Here is a 14,908-nt window from a genome sequence, read left to right on the forward strand (position 1 = left end):
CCAGCCCCTTGAAATGGGCCCTGGAGACCCAAGCCTCTCTGGAAAGCTAGAGTCAGGACTTAGGGGCTTTCTGGCAGTATTCTCCGCTCCCCTTTGCAGCCTCAGGGCAGAGAAGGGCCCCAAAATGCATAGAGAGCATTGAGGGACGCGGGTATGTGGAGCAGCCCACCTGTTAGACCGAGGCGGACCGTGGCGCTTCCTGCCACCAGCGTTACGCTCTACTGCATTGGGTGCTGTGGGTGACCCAACAAGGGGAGCAGTGGGGTTCAAAGTTACTAAAGGCCTGCCCACAGTCATTTTAAGGATTCCCCTTTATTCTGCCCTAACTGTGCCTCACAGGGGAGAAAAAAGGGGGGGGGGACAAGAGGGCTGTAACCAGGATAGGTCAAGTCGTTGTCCCTTTGGGGCCCGAGTGGGTGTGTGTGTGCTTGCTCAGACAAGATATGTTTGCAGAAAAACTCCGGTTGAAAATATGTTGTGAAACAGAGGTCCCCCAATGGGAGCAATTTAGCTGAGTTGCAAACAAACAGCCTGGTGCTTCCCCCCACCCTCCAAGGAGCATCTCCTGAGCTAGGTGAGCTCAGAGGGAGCCTTGGGCTGTGCCCTGACCGCCTCTCCATCTGCCCTCCTTCCAAATGCCTGCTTCCCCTACAAGGCATCAGGGGTCTCCGGAAGGGAACTGTCTTCAGCCCCTGCCCGCTGTATTCCTCTCACTCTCAGACCTAGGCCGGTGAGTGACTGACAGTGTGCTAGCTTCCAGCACCTTCCACGCCATGGATTCCCGGCTGTGGTCATGCCTGTTGGGCCTTTGGTGTGTGTCTTCTGTAGAAATACTACTCCTCCCATCAAAGTCTTCACCACGACTTTCTGTATGCCATGCGCATTGTATTTTTTCCTTCCTTCTTTCTTTCTTTCTTTTTTTTTTTCCAAGGTAGGGTCTCACTCTAGCTCAGGCTGACCTGGAATTCACTATGTAGTGTCAGGGTGGCCTCGAACTCATGGTGATCCTCCTACCTCTGCTTCCCGAGTGCTGGGATTAAAGGCGTGCACCACCGCGCCCGGCTCACATTGCATTTTCAAAACATTTCACTAGACATGCCATGCATGCATGGGCACACTGTCCTGAAAAAGGCAGTCGTTAGCCAACATAGCCCTTACCTCCCCCATGTCAAAGGTCTTCGACACAGGTGGCACCCGTATTTGGCTTGGCATGTGTCCCTGCAAACTCCACATGATGGTCTATGCAGGTGATAAATACCTGTATGCACCCCAGTCTGTGTGCCCAGTCAGGTCTGTCAGTTAGTTCTCCCATGGTGCCTCCCTGAGGGCTTATCTTTCAAACCATCTGTGTGGAAAATAAGCCTCTGGTCATGCTCTCCTCACAAGATTGACCCCCAGCCCTCCACCAGCCCGGAGCCAAAGCTGACATTCAATACTCCAGCTCCCCTGTCTCAGGTGGCCCCCCGAGCAGCTGGAGAAAGAAGGTCAGCAGCATGTAGGCTGTGGCAGAGCTCTGGTATACTTCGGAACACTCTGGAATCTAGGCCTCTTGAATAGTAGCCAAAGGCTTACTACCAGGGTTCTTGCCCCTTTTGTGCCCAAATCCCCGTTTCTCTGGGAAGCTAAGTCTAGAGGATTCTGTTCTCTGGCAATGTCCACCTTGTATTTTTCTCCTCGTCAACTTCTCCCTGACTTGGCCTATAGTCATCTGGGCTGCCTGGGACTCTTTCAGTACCTCAAGGTAGCTGCCTGGTGGCCATGAGCTGGCAGCCTTCAGTCTCCAGACACAAAATCCTGCCCTTGCTGTGTGCAGGGGAGAGCCCCTTGGGGAGCTCGGGAGGGGCCAGCTGCTAGATCTGATCTAGGCAGAAAAAGCTCTTCACAGCCAGGCAAGCGAGTATCCGGGTGTCCAGCCTGCCGTGTGCAGGGTCCGCTGCACGAGAAGATTCTCCACTGGGCGGGGGCGTCCCAAGGCAGGCTCTTGAGCTCACCCAGCTTGGACATGAACTTTGGTGTATCTTTGCCGGCTTCCTCTGCTGGCATCAGGCAAGGCGGGGCAGGGCTGTGACCAGAAAGCTGTGGCTTCTTGTTGGGGTTGCAGATACCCCTTGCCTGGGCCACAGGAGAAGCAGGAAATATCTGTATGTAGGTGTCAGTGCTCATGAGCCCCCAAGAGCTTGTCACTGATTGGAAGTGACCTGGACTGGTCAACAGATGTTGACTGTGGCCACAGGACTCTGCCACTGAAGCCGTCTGACTGGTGAGCAAACGGATGGCCCCTCTTTACGGCGACCGGCTAGAGGCATCTATGGGAGTCAGAGCTAGATAGCGGCCATGGAAACTGCGAAGACCTAGAGCCAGGATTAAGAGAGGGCCTTCTGTTTGTGGCTCCCCGGGGTGCTAAGGAAAATGCCTGTGTGAAGGGAAATTGTGTCTCTTATCAAAGCAGCCAAATGGAATCAGGAGGGCTTGTCCTGAGGCACCTACATCTTTGTCCTCTCCCAGGAAGGTGGCAGGGAGGGTGATAGGAAAAGGTGTGGTTTTTCTTTTCTTTTCTTTTCTTTTTTCTTCTCTTCTCTTTTCCCTTTCCTCTCCTTTTTCTCTCTCTCTTTCCTTCTCCCTCCCTCTCTCTCTCTCTCTCTCTCTCTTTATTTCTTTTTGTTATTGTTTCTTAAGGGAGGCTTTCACTATAGCCCAAGCTGACCTGGAATTCACTCTATAGTCTCAGCATGGCCTCAAACTCACAGAGATCCTCCTACCTCTGCCCCGCCCAGCTTAGGCTCGGTTTTGAAGGAGATGGGGAGCCTGTGGGCTCAAGGCCACTGCTCCTGCCTCCTCTGCTTGCCTGACACCCAGCATTTCTGGGCCTCGGAGCCTCAGAGCATGGTTGAATCGGCCACTTGGAACCCCATGGCTCTCTATGTAACAGGAGTCATGATGGTAAGGAGCATTCAGCCTTCACATTTCACTGGTTGAGCTCCACCCTGGCTTAACTCAGGAGATCCTGGGAGAAGCCACCCAGCCTCCTCAGTGGCCTCTGCCATGCTTTGCAGCATATGTTAGTGTCTGCAGTGAGGTTCTTGGACTCTCTCTTTGAGGAGTCTGGAGTCAAGCAGTAGCGGACCTGTGGCGAGGAAAGACTTCTCTACAACTGAACGTTTCTGCCCCTGCTTGCCAATGGCTGTCTGCTCTGGGGAGAGGAAAGCTGAGAGCTTGCGTGGGACATAGAGGTGTGCTTCAAGCTGAGCCCGCACTGTCGGAGATCAAAAGTGAGTCAACCGCAGTCTCTCCTAGGGCATGATACACCTGTGGTACAAATAGGGGGAAAGTAAACACGAAACAAGGTGTGCAGGTGTGAACGTGCAGAGAGACTTCAGGGAATTCGTGCGTCAATCCATTCATCCAGTTATTCCTTCACATGCCAAATCTATATGAAGCTGCTATTTCATGCTTGCCACATATAGAAATAAAGAGGACAGAGAAGTGTCTCCCCCTATTAAGTTTCTTTTTGAGGTGAAAGTTTTCTGTCCACCACTTGAAAAGTTGGAGTGGCAAATGGGCCCAGCTGTGGAACTGTGAACCCACCTAGGGGGAGGGGAAGGTAGAACAGGAAAAGCTAGGGACCTGAAGGTTGGCAAGAGTGCTGAGGAGAGCTAGGAGAGATGGCTCAGAGGTTAAAGCGCTTGTTTACAAGTGGGCACACCGGACCTAGGGTGGCAACAGTCAGGACAGACATTTCCACAGTAGAACCAGCAAGATCTGGGGGCTGTGTGGAGGTAGCGAGGATAATGTCTAGGTTTCTGGATTGAGCACGTGTGAGCAGTGATGTCTTTCCCTAAGACACTGGGAAGACATGATTGGAACTTGGGCTCAGGGGCACTGGGTCATGCCATTGGCTTTGTCCATCAGATAAACATGGTCTGTGGGAACCTGGGGGTGTGGTGTTCATTGAGGATAGATTGGTTTGGGGTGATGAATTCCAGTTGCTGGATCTAGCCTGTCATGTATAGCATTCTAAGAAGGCTTTTCCTTTTGGGAATGGACTATGCATTGCTGATGCCAGATGGACTGGCCTAGCCTCATCTTTTCTGTTTTTTTTTTTCCAAAAATATATTTATGTATGTATGTATGAGAGAGAGAAAGAGACAGACAGAAAAATGGTGAGCTTGAGTGTGCCAGGGCCTCCTGCCACTATAAACAAACTCCAGACTCATGTGCCACTTTGTGTATCTGGCTTTACATAGGTACTGGGGAATAATGCCTGGGACTATCAGACTTTACAAGCAAGCATCTCTCACCACTTAGTAATATCTCCAGCCCCAGACTCATCTTTTTAAAAGTTATTTATTTATTTATTACTTATAAGAGAGAGAGAAAGAGGAAGAGTCAGAAAGAGAAAGAGAAAGAGAAAGAGAGAGTTGATCGTGCCAAGGCCTCTAGCCACTGCAAATGAACTCTGGACACATTCACCACCTTGACTTATGTGGACACTGGGGAATCAAACCTGGGTCCTTAGGCTTCAGAGACAAGTACCGGAACTGCTAAGCCATCTTTCCAGCCCCTCATCTTTTCCTATAAATAAATTAAGAATTCTTTGGCAAAAGTAGACCAAGCATGACGAGCATTTTAGTCTAATTTATTTTATCTTTGAAGCATTCTAATTGATAATTTCATAGGTACATTATGTATTTCATTCATAATCTCCATTTTACAAGTTTTTTAAAAAAAAATATTTATTTGCTTATGTGTGTATATGTGTGTTGTGTGTGGACATGCCAGGGCCTGTTGCCACTGCAAATGAACCCCAGGCACTTGAGCCCCTCTTTGGATCTGGCTTACTTTGCTTGGGAATTGAATCCCAGACTGACAGCCTTTCCCAGCAAGCACCTTTAAGCACTGAACCATCTTTCCAACCCCTTGACAAGAATCCATACTGGCAGTGCGCTGTCAAGTGTCTGTTCCGTGGAGAAAGCACTCTGAAACCTGGCCCCAGGGCAGCTGATAACAGCTGAAGGCTGTTTAACATCAGGGCCCTATATACAACTATAGTCGGGCCCTATATACAACTGTCCATCCTGGGCCACAACTACTTCAGTTCCACCCTCCAAAAGTCAGTCATAAGAGCCTGTCATCTGTAGGATGGCCTGACCCTAACTTTTCCCTTGGTCTTCATGAGCAACTTCCTAACTCCATCTGCCTTCCAAGTTGGCCTCCTGTGGCTGAGTGGACTTTTGGACCCAGATTTAACAGGTGTGGGATGAGCAGGATACCAATATCAGTGAAATCAGCTGTCATGTGGATTAACGAAATTGGTTTAAGTCAGTGGCTCAGCACCATGTAGAGGATCATAGTGGATATGTGCCCAAAGGAACACAAGCCAGCACACCGAGAGACATCTGCCCTTCCATGGTCACTATACCACTGTTGACAATAGGCAAGCACTGGAAGCTCCCGAGACTTTAATTGAGCACCAACTGGGTGCCCGATGTTAGAGACACAGTGATGAGCCAGGGTCAGCTCTGCTCTGGACTACCAACTTCCAATTGCCCAACAAGGAGGTCCATTGCTTCTCTTTGGTCTTCCGTGCTGTTTTCTGCCTACCAGTCCACCCTCTGCTTTCCCGCCTGCCTGCTCTAGTGACACACCTCTACTGTCTAAATGATCAGCCCTTGGTGCCACTCCTTGCCCACCACCCAGTAATTTCCCAAATGCAATTCCCAGAGCTTAAGACTAATTTCTAGTTGAGACTTTTAATCTGCCTCTCTAGCCTGTCACTCATAGAAGCAATCACAAACATGATGGGAAAACGTTGGCTTGATCTAGTATGAACTTGCACCTGAAGTCAGAGTGAGCTGGATTGTTCAAGAAACTAGGATATCTGGTCACCTAGACAGTTAGCCCCCCAGAGGGTCCATGACAGCTAGTTTCGTCTAATCCCTGGTTCAGGCTCAGCATTCTTGTTCTCTAAACTCTGTCTTCCGAGTCAAATGAAGTCTTTTTTAATTTTTATTTATTTATTTATTTGAGAGAGAAAAAGGGAGGGAGGGAGGAAAGGAGGGAGGGAGGGAGAGAGAGAGAGAGAGAGAGAGAGAGAGAGAGAGAGAGAGAGAGAGAGAGAGAGAGAGAGAGAGAATGGGCGCTCCAGGGCCTCCAGCCACTGCAAACAAACTCCAGACATGTGCACCCCTTTGTGCATTTGGCTAACGTGGGTCCTGGGGAATTGAGCCTGGGTACTTTGACTTTGCAGGCAAGTGCCTTAACTGCTAAGCCATCCCTCCAGCCCCAGTGAAGTCTTTTTAAAAAAAATATTTTATTTATTTATTTGAGAGAGAGAGAGAGGAGAGAGAGAGAGAGAGAGAGAGAGAGAGAGAGAGAGAGAGAGAGAGAGAGAGAGATTAAAGGCATGTCAGGGCCTCTTGTGGCTGCAAACCTACTCCAGATGCATGGGTCACTTTGTGTGTCTGGCTTTACGTGGGCACTGAGAAGTCAAACAAGGGTTGGCAGGCTCTGCAAACAAGCACATCTAACTGCTGAGTTATCTCCCCATCCCCATCAAGCTGTAGTCTTCAGGCTTCCCTGTCTCCTTCCTTCCTTCCCTTCCTCCACCTGTATGTCCTCCTGCTTTCCAGGAGGCAGTGCTGTGCTGGCTAAGGATCTCTGCTCCCAGTAAGCACATATGTACTGTGGAGCAAGGTAGTGCTGGCAAGAAGGCTAGCGGTGTCTGGACCCAGGCATCACTGGACCTGGGACACTTGGCAGGAAGCTGGATAGGGAGAAGACTAGGCATGCTCTCCAGGGAGAGGGTGAAGGCCAGGATGCACTGCAGGGCCAGCAGCCGAGGGCTTGAAGTCATGGTCGCACACAAATGTCTATCAAAGGGCTGAAGGACATGATTAATTCAGTACGCCCTGGCGCGAACTGAACTATGGCATTCCACAAGCAATCAGATAGAACTGTTTGGTTGGAAGTTGGAGGGAAGTCTGAATTAGCAGAGGTTTCCTTTGTGGTTGGACAGGCGACGCCTTTCTTATGTTTGTCACTCAGTGTATAAAGGCCTTAATTCACAGATTATCTTTGAATGTCCAATGATCAGTGAATTTGGGCAATTGCATCACACTGTGCCTTGGTGAGCTCATCTGTAGTATTAGCGCTATCATGATGTTTTGACAAATACTGTCTATTATTGTTTCAAATGTCTCAACTCCCTCTCCGTTAGTAACATCGACACCTCTAATGTCCTCTAAAGTCGTCCCTCAGCTCATTGATACTTTGCTCCTTTCCTTGATTCTTGCAACATTTCATTGTCTTTAGCATTGAAGGCTATCTACAGATGCTTTAAGAATATGGGAGGGCATGCATCATTCACATTTCACTCTGGTGCTCAACTGTTCCCTATCAAGGATTGACCATTTGCAGATTTGGGTGCCCTCAGTGGATTATTGAAGAAATTGAGACATCTGGTCACCTAGAGGAATATCGAAGGACAATTGTAGTGTGTCACTTCAAAAGTTGTACTTTTTTTTTAAACATTTTTTAATATATATTTTTGTTCATTTTTTATTTATTTATTTGAGAGCGACAGACACAGAGAGAAAGACAGATAGAGGGAGAGAGAGAGAATGGGCGCGCCAGGGCTTCCAGCCTCTGCAAACGAACTCCAGACGCGTGCGCCCCCTTGTGCATCTGGCTAACGTGGGACCTGGGGAACCGAGCCTCGAACCGGGGTCCTTAGGCTTCATAGGCAAGCGCTTAACTGCTAAGCCATCTCTCCAGCCCAAAAGTTGTACTTTTAATCTCTAGGATTTTGACCTGAAATTTTGAAAACATATTCTCCACCCACGCTTAAAGTTTGGAACATATAAAATACAATTATTTGAATGTCTTGGCTCGTAATTCTACATCTTCATGATGGGAAAATTATTTGCATGCCACACGGTGCGAAGTTTGCTTATTGGATGCTATGCAGTTTTGTATTTTTAGCAGCATTCACCGGCTTTGTTCGGGAGCGCACCTGAGGTATTTAGACAGAATCTAGTCCATTTGAGTCTTAGTGTTGGGATTTTTCAATAGGACTAGAACTTTGCCTATTGTAGGGACTAATTATTTGTCGCTGCTGAGATAAGACCCATCTGGGTACCCCACCCAATACCCCGTGAATCATTCCGTTTTTCAGACTACCTGGTGGCATTAGGCCATGTGTGAGAGATGAGACCTGTAATGTTGAAATTTTGGACATGGTTTTTGCCTAACCATAAAGAGCTTCCTCACTGCTGTGTAAAGATAGATGCTGAGTTAACACTTGAGAGGGATTCTCTTCAAGTTTCCAGAATTCTCTCTCTCTGAAAAAATCTCCCTCCTCCCCAACACTCTGCTCTGCAAGCTCTCTCTGCTTTGGTCTCTTCCACTTTCTCCATCCGGGGAAGCCACAGGCTCTCTCTGCTATGGTGTGGGGGAAGATCACAAGGAGAATGAGGGCACTCAGAGAGCCCCCTCATTTCTTTCCTGTCTCCTAGGGATTAATGCCTGTTATTTACAGTCTTAAGCACCATTGTTTCATATATGTTTCTAAGTATGGTATTTTCATTCTGGAGGTATGTTAGACCTCTGTTACTCTACCTTAACCAAGATCACCCAACTTACTCTAATAAAACTGCAGTTATTAAGAAAACATGTAGCAACAAATGCTAGTGAGGATGTGTGAAAATTTAAGCTGGCCCTCCTACTATGGAAGTCAGTCTTGGATGTTCCTTCAAAAACTAAAAATAGGGCTGGAGAGATGGCTTAGTGGTTAAGCGCTTGCCTGTGAAGCCAAAGGACCCCGGTTCGAGGTTCGATTCCCCAGGACCCACGTTACCCAGATGCACAAGGGGGTGCACGCATCTTGAGTTTGTTTGCAGTGGCTGGAGGCCCTGGCGTGCCCATACACACTCTCTCTCTCTGTGACACTCAAATAAGTAAATAAAAATGAACAACAACAACAAAAAATAGGGTGGGCCTGGTGGCACATGCCTTTAATCCCAGCACTTGGGAGGCAGAGGTAGGAGGATCTCCATGAGTTCAAGGCCACCCTGAGACTACAGAGTGAATCCAGGTCAGCCTGGGCCAGAGTGAGACCCTACCTCAAAAAAAAAAAAAAAAAAAAAAAAAAGAAAAAGAAAAAGAAAAAAGAAAAAAATCCCTAAAAATAGATATGCCACATGACCCACTTAGATCTCTCCTGGGTATACATATCAGAGAAATACTTGCACATCAATGTTTATTTCAGCACCAATAATAATATTTTTTCTAAGTTATGGAACCACTCTAGATGTCCAACAACAAAGGAATGAATCAATAAAATGTGGTATATATACACAATGGAAATTTATTTTCAGTCAAAAAGAATGAAGTCATCATTCTCAGGAAAATGGCTGTGTCTGATGATAGTCATATTAAAAGAATTATATTAATCATATTAAATCAGTCTCAGAAAACTGACGTGTACTCTTCTATGTTATTCTTAGAAGTGATAGAGATATGGAAAATTATGAATGTGTATATGATATGAAAGTAGAAGTAAACTCTCTAGGGGAAAAAGGAAGTAATGAAGGGGGAGGGGTGAAAAAGGAGAGCGTGGGCAGAAAGCATGCTCAGAATATAACATATACTTATTTGAAAATCTAAAAGTAACTTTTAAAAAATCACCTAAATGATGCAACAGAGACATAAAGCAAATAGTGAAAGTAGAGAGGGCAGAAGTGGTCTAGAAAAAGTATAGGGAAGACTCAGCTGTTCATTGATCAACTATGATGTCAGGCATTAAGAAAAGTTGGTAGCTTGAATGAAGATGGTAATGATAGAGATAGTGAGATACTATTTGCTTGAAGGTAGAGCCTCTACACTTCAAATACACAGAGTGTATTAATAAAGAAAGAACCAGAGCCAGGCGTGGTGGCGCACGCTTTTAATCCCAGTACTCAGGAGGCAGAGGTAGGAGGATCACAGTGAGTTCGAGGCCACCCTGAGACTACATAGTGAATTCAAGGTCAGCCTGAGCTAGAGTGAGACCCTACCCTGAAAAAAAACAACAACAACAACAATAAAAAAAAAAAGATGAAGAAAGGAAAAAGAAAGAGAGAACCAGGCTTGAGAGATGGCTTAGCAGTTAAGGTGCTTGCATGCAAAGCCAAAGGACCCAGGTTCAATTCCCCAGGACCCATGTAAGCCACAAGTACAAGGTGATGCATGCGTCAGGAGTTCATTTGCAGAGGTTGAAGGCCCTGGCTCTCCCTTTTTCTCTCTGTTTGCCTCTTTCTGTCTCTCTCAAATAAATAAAATAAGTAAAACGAGAGAACCACAAAGGTTTTGGACCCCAGTAACTTGCAGAATGGTGTTGCTTTTCTGAGATGCAGATGTGCAGAGTTTGGAGGGATGATCAAGAGGTCCATATGGATATGCTATGTTTGAGGTGCTGATTCAACATCAAAGCAGTTGTTTCGCTGGCCAAGCTGGAGGTCAGGGGAAAAGCTGAGCTGATATTAGAGGTTTTCAAGTCATCAGCATCTAGATGATTTGAAATCCATGACCCCGAGGGAAGAAATGGTAAAGAGAGAAAATAGACATCCTCCAGTCAAAGACGGAATTGACACCCAATGCTTTAGAGATGAGAAGAACACAGAGAAGTGGTGAGGTGAATGAGAAAAATTTATTATTTCAGGAAGGGAGGGAACAACTGGGAGATATTTCTGAGAGACAGAATGGAACATGAGCAGAGCCATGACGCTTAGGACAGACTGCATTCCTGCTTGTCTCTTCAGTTAATCTGGAAGTGGCACTGCGGTTGGAGATCTTGCCAGACCCATACCTCTAGCCTTAGGACCTAAGACTCGGCCTACAGTAGGTGACTTGTAGCACCTACTATATGTGGAATAGATGAATGGGCAAGATCAATGAGCAGCACTGGGCATTTGAGCAAGCTTTGAACTGAAGCTTCTAGAAGGTTGGAGGAATTTGGTTCTTCCCCCTCTCTCTATCCATACTCCAAAGAAACTTTTCTCAAAATGCTTCCAGCCAGGCTTCATGAGACTCCTGGAACCAGGCTGGTTTTTCTATAAAATACTGGGATGATCCCTCACAGAGTGCATGATTGGAACAAAGGTCTGGAAGAAGTGAAATTGAGCTTCTTATTGAATTGACATGCTTATTCCTTTTTTTAGTATTTTTATTTGTTTACATACATATTATGAGAGAGAAAGAGAGATATACATGTACGTATGTGTATATATTCATATATACACATGGAGAGAGAGAGAGAGAATGGGTCTTCCAGGGTCTCTAACCACTGCAGGCTAACTCCAGATGCATGTGCCACCTTTACGTTGGTACTGGAGAATTGAACCCAGATCCCCAGACTTTATAGGCAAGCACCTTAACCACTGAACAATCTCTCCAGCCCCAACATGCCTTATTCTGAGGATGAACATCACCCACTTTGAGGAACCCGCTCTTCATGAACATCCCTGCTCAGCTTTCTTCTCTGGGGAGATGATGTAGCCTATTGTCTTTCTTGCTCAGCTTGACTCTACCCTCTTGGTTGTTTGCATTCTCCTATGCATCTGTGCAGAAGCTACTGTGAAACCTAAGCAGGCTGGCACCTGTGAAGGTGAGTCCTCCCCCCATCTCACTTACAACACTAGAGCTCTAGGAGTGAATCCTTTCAACTGCCCCTCACTGGATCCCTTTCTCCCACCTAAAATGCCTAGCATTTTTCTCTCTACCTGGAGTTCCCTCAGCTCCTCCCTTTGCTTCTGATAAGTTTCCTCTCACTTCTGCTATTTAAACCCACCGGTGGGCTTTAGCCTTTATTGGGAATAGCCAGCATAATTCATTTACATTTTCTATTGAGTTCTTAAAATTACTGAGAGTGCTCTATTATCTCCTTGATGTAAAAGGATAGCAGTGACAATATCAAAAGGAAGAAGGAGGGCAGGAGAGATGGCTTTGCAGTTAAGGGGTTTGCCTGCAAAGCCAAAGGACCCAGATTCAATTCCCCAGGACCCACGTTAGCCAGATGCACAAGGTGGAGCACGTGTCTGGAGTTCGTTTGCAGTAGCTGGAGGCCCTGGTGCGCCCATTTCTCTCTCTTTCTCAAATAAATAAATAAAGGAAGAAGAACAATAGCAACACAAAGAAACCTTTTCAGCTCACATCCTCCTCTAGCTCCCACTATATTTCTTCCCTTCCTCGTCAAGCTCCCAGAGCCAGCTACAGGCTCTAGCTCTTGCCTCTCACCTCCTACTCCTTATTCTGAAACTGAAACTGCCATGGCATGGCAGTGGACTGGGCATTGCCCTTGAGATGGTTCTCTTCCCTGGGAACTCTTCCCTTAAGCTTCTCCCAGGCTTCTTCTGTCTGTCCTCTTTGGGTATCTGTCACAGCTACAGCCCCTCAGGCATCTGCTCTTAGTCCTCCGCTGGCATGATATAGGAGTGGCCTTGTCCCAATGAGAGCTTTTCATTTTTTTTTCTTTTTTCGAGGTAGAGTCTCACTCTGGTCCAGGCTGACCTGGAATTAACTCTGTCATCTCAGGGTGGCCTTGAACTCATGGCAATCCTCCTACCTCTGCCTCCCGAGTGCTGGGATTAAAGGCATGCGCCACCACGCTCGGCGAGAGCTTTTCATTTTTCAAGGGAGGGTCTCACTCTAGTCCAGGCTGATCTGGAATTCACTTTTGGGATGGCCTTGAACTGATGGTGATCCTCCTACCTCTGCCTCCCTAGTGCTGGGGTTAAAGGTGTGTGCCACCACACCCGGTGAGAGCTTTAACTTTTGTGAACTAAGCCTTGACAGTATTCATCAGCTCCCTCTAGACCAGACCCCAGAGAGTATCAGCCAGAGTCTGCTGCAACCTGCTCAGGAAGCCATGGGGAAACTTCCCAGAGCAGGGTCCCAAAGATGGGGGGAAGTTTGTGGACAGATGCTTGACACTTTGAGGTAGGGAGTTAACTCAAGAAAGATGCTGATTGGTCATGACATCCAGATTTTTAAATTTTTGTTTCTTTGAGGTAGGGTCTCACTGTGGCCCAGGGTGACCTGGAATTCACTATGTGGTCTCAGGGTGGCCTCGAACTCATGGCCATCCTACTTCTGCTTCCCAAGTGCTGGGATTAAAGGTGTGCGCCACCACACCTGGCTTTAAAAGTTTTTTTAAATATTTTTATTCATTTATTTGCAAGAAGAGAGAGAGAGAAAGAGAATGAAGAATGGGTATGTCAAGGCCTTCAGTCACTGCATATAAACTCCAGATGCATGTGCTACATTATGCAGCTGGCTTTATATGGGTGCCGGGGACTTGATCCCAGGCTGTCAGGCTTTATAAGCAAGCACTTTAACTGATAAGCCATTTTTCCAGCCCAGACATCCAAATTTCTGACTTGAGTGCCTGAAATGAGGGGAAGCAAATTGGAGTGGAGGCTGATGGTAGGTGAAAGTGTCAAGTTTGGTTTTAGCGATGTGGGCTGGAGATCTGGGTAGGAGAGGGGATTAGGGACTGAAGGCCATAGAGCTGGAGAACAAGACTGAGCGCGTGACCCTTGCTCAGCTAACCCACAGTGGGGACAAGTGGGTCTCACTGGTACACTGTTCTCCAGCTCACAGTAAAAGGGACAGTTATGATGAATGGGCACACTTGGCTGGCCAACCAGTCACCAGTCAGACCACCAGGGATTCACACTAAAGGGGAAGGCGTATTGCTGGCAGGGAGGGTGCAGATGGCACAGGGTAAGAGCTGTCTTGACAGCAGAGGCATACCAAGGGTATGCACGTGTTCCAGCCCCACTTGGTCTGCGAGCTTGGGCTTCAACACCACGGGCACTGAACCTGATCCGTGTGAGTGGCTCTGGCTTTGTTTTCACTGCCTGGAACTTTGGTCTCCATGGTCTGTTGCCTCCAGGGTCCAAGGGACTTGTGGAAGCTGGCTCCTTTCCCCCAGGTGCCCTCATTAGCATCCCGAGAGCACCCAGACAGCATCTCTGAGCCCCTTGACGTTGCTCCCATCACCATGGTGATGGCTTCAGAAGCTGGAATAATCTGCACGGGGATGGGGTTGGACTCCATGAACTGTCGAGTTACAGCCGTGGTTAGTCCCGAAGTAGGGGCCAAGGGAACTTGCGGGGGGGGGGGTGCTGCTCACCATTTCTATCTACATCTGGTGTGGGGGGGCTTTGATCAGCTCCAGCAAAGAATGGCTGCTATGAGACTCTCTGACCCCCAGCCTCCCCCACAAGAGACGCTGTGGGACGCAACCTCCTTTTTCTTTTATGGATTGTTCTTTCTTAAACTCCTCTTTTTTGTGTGTGGACCTGTTCAGGTCTCCTTGTTCGAGCAAGCCTCAGGACCTCCAAATACAGCTGAGCAATATAGAGCAATGGGACTAAGCACCCTCAGGGGCCAAGGACCAAGAAAATGACTGTATGCCCTTACCCTCATAGACCATTTGAAATGTAAATAGCGCTATGATGCAAAATGTGGTTTTATTTCATTTACTCTCCTGAATCTTTTTTTTTTTTTATAAATTTTTTTTTTATTTATTTGAGAGGGACAGACACAGGGAGAAAGACAGATAGAGGGAGAGAGAGAGAATGGGCACGCCAGGGCTTCCAGCCTCTGCAAACGAACTCCAGACGCGTGCGCCCCCTTGTGCATCTGGCTAACGTGGGACCTGGGGAACCGAGCCTCGAACCGGGGTCCTTAGGCTTCACAGGCAAGCGCTTAACCCCTAAGCCATCTCTCCAGCCCACTCTCCTGAATCTTTTGACGCATGACCAGTTAAAGCCAGAGGTTCTATCCTCACCCTGTTCTCTCTATAGTCATCTAGGGGCTTCGTTGGTTCTTCTCTCTGGCAGGTGACATTCCTGGGTGTACATGGAGG

This window comes from Jaculus jaculus, chromosome X (genome assembly GCF_020740685.1).
Source record: "Jaculus jaculus isolate mJacJac1 chromosome X, mJacJac1.mat.Y.cur, whole genome shotgun sequence".
NCBI classification, from domain to species: Eukaryota; Metazoa; Chordata; class Mammalia; order Rodentia; family Dipodidae; genus Jaculus; species Jaculus jaculus.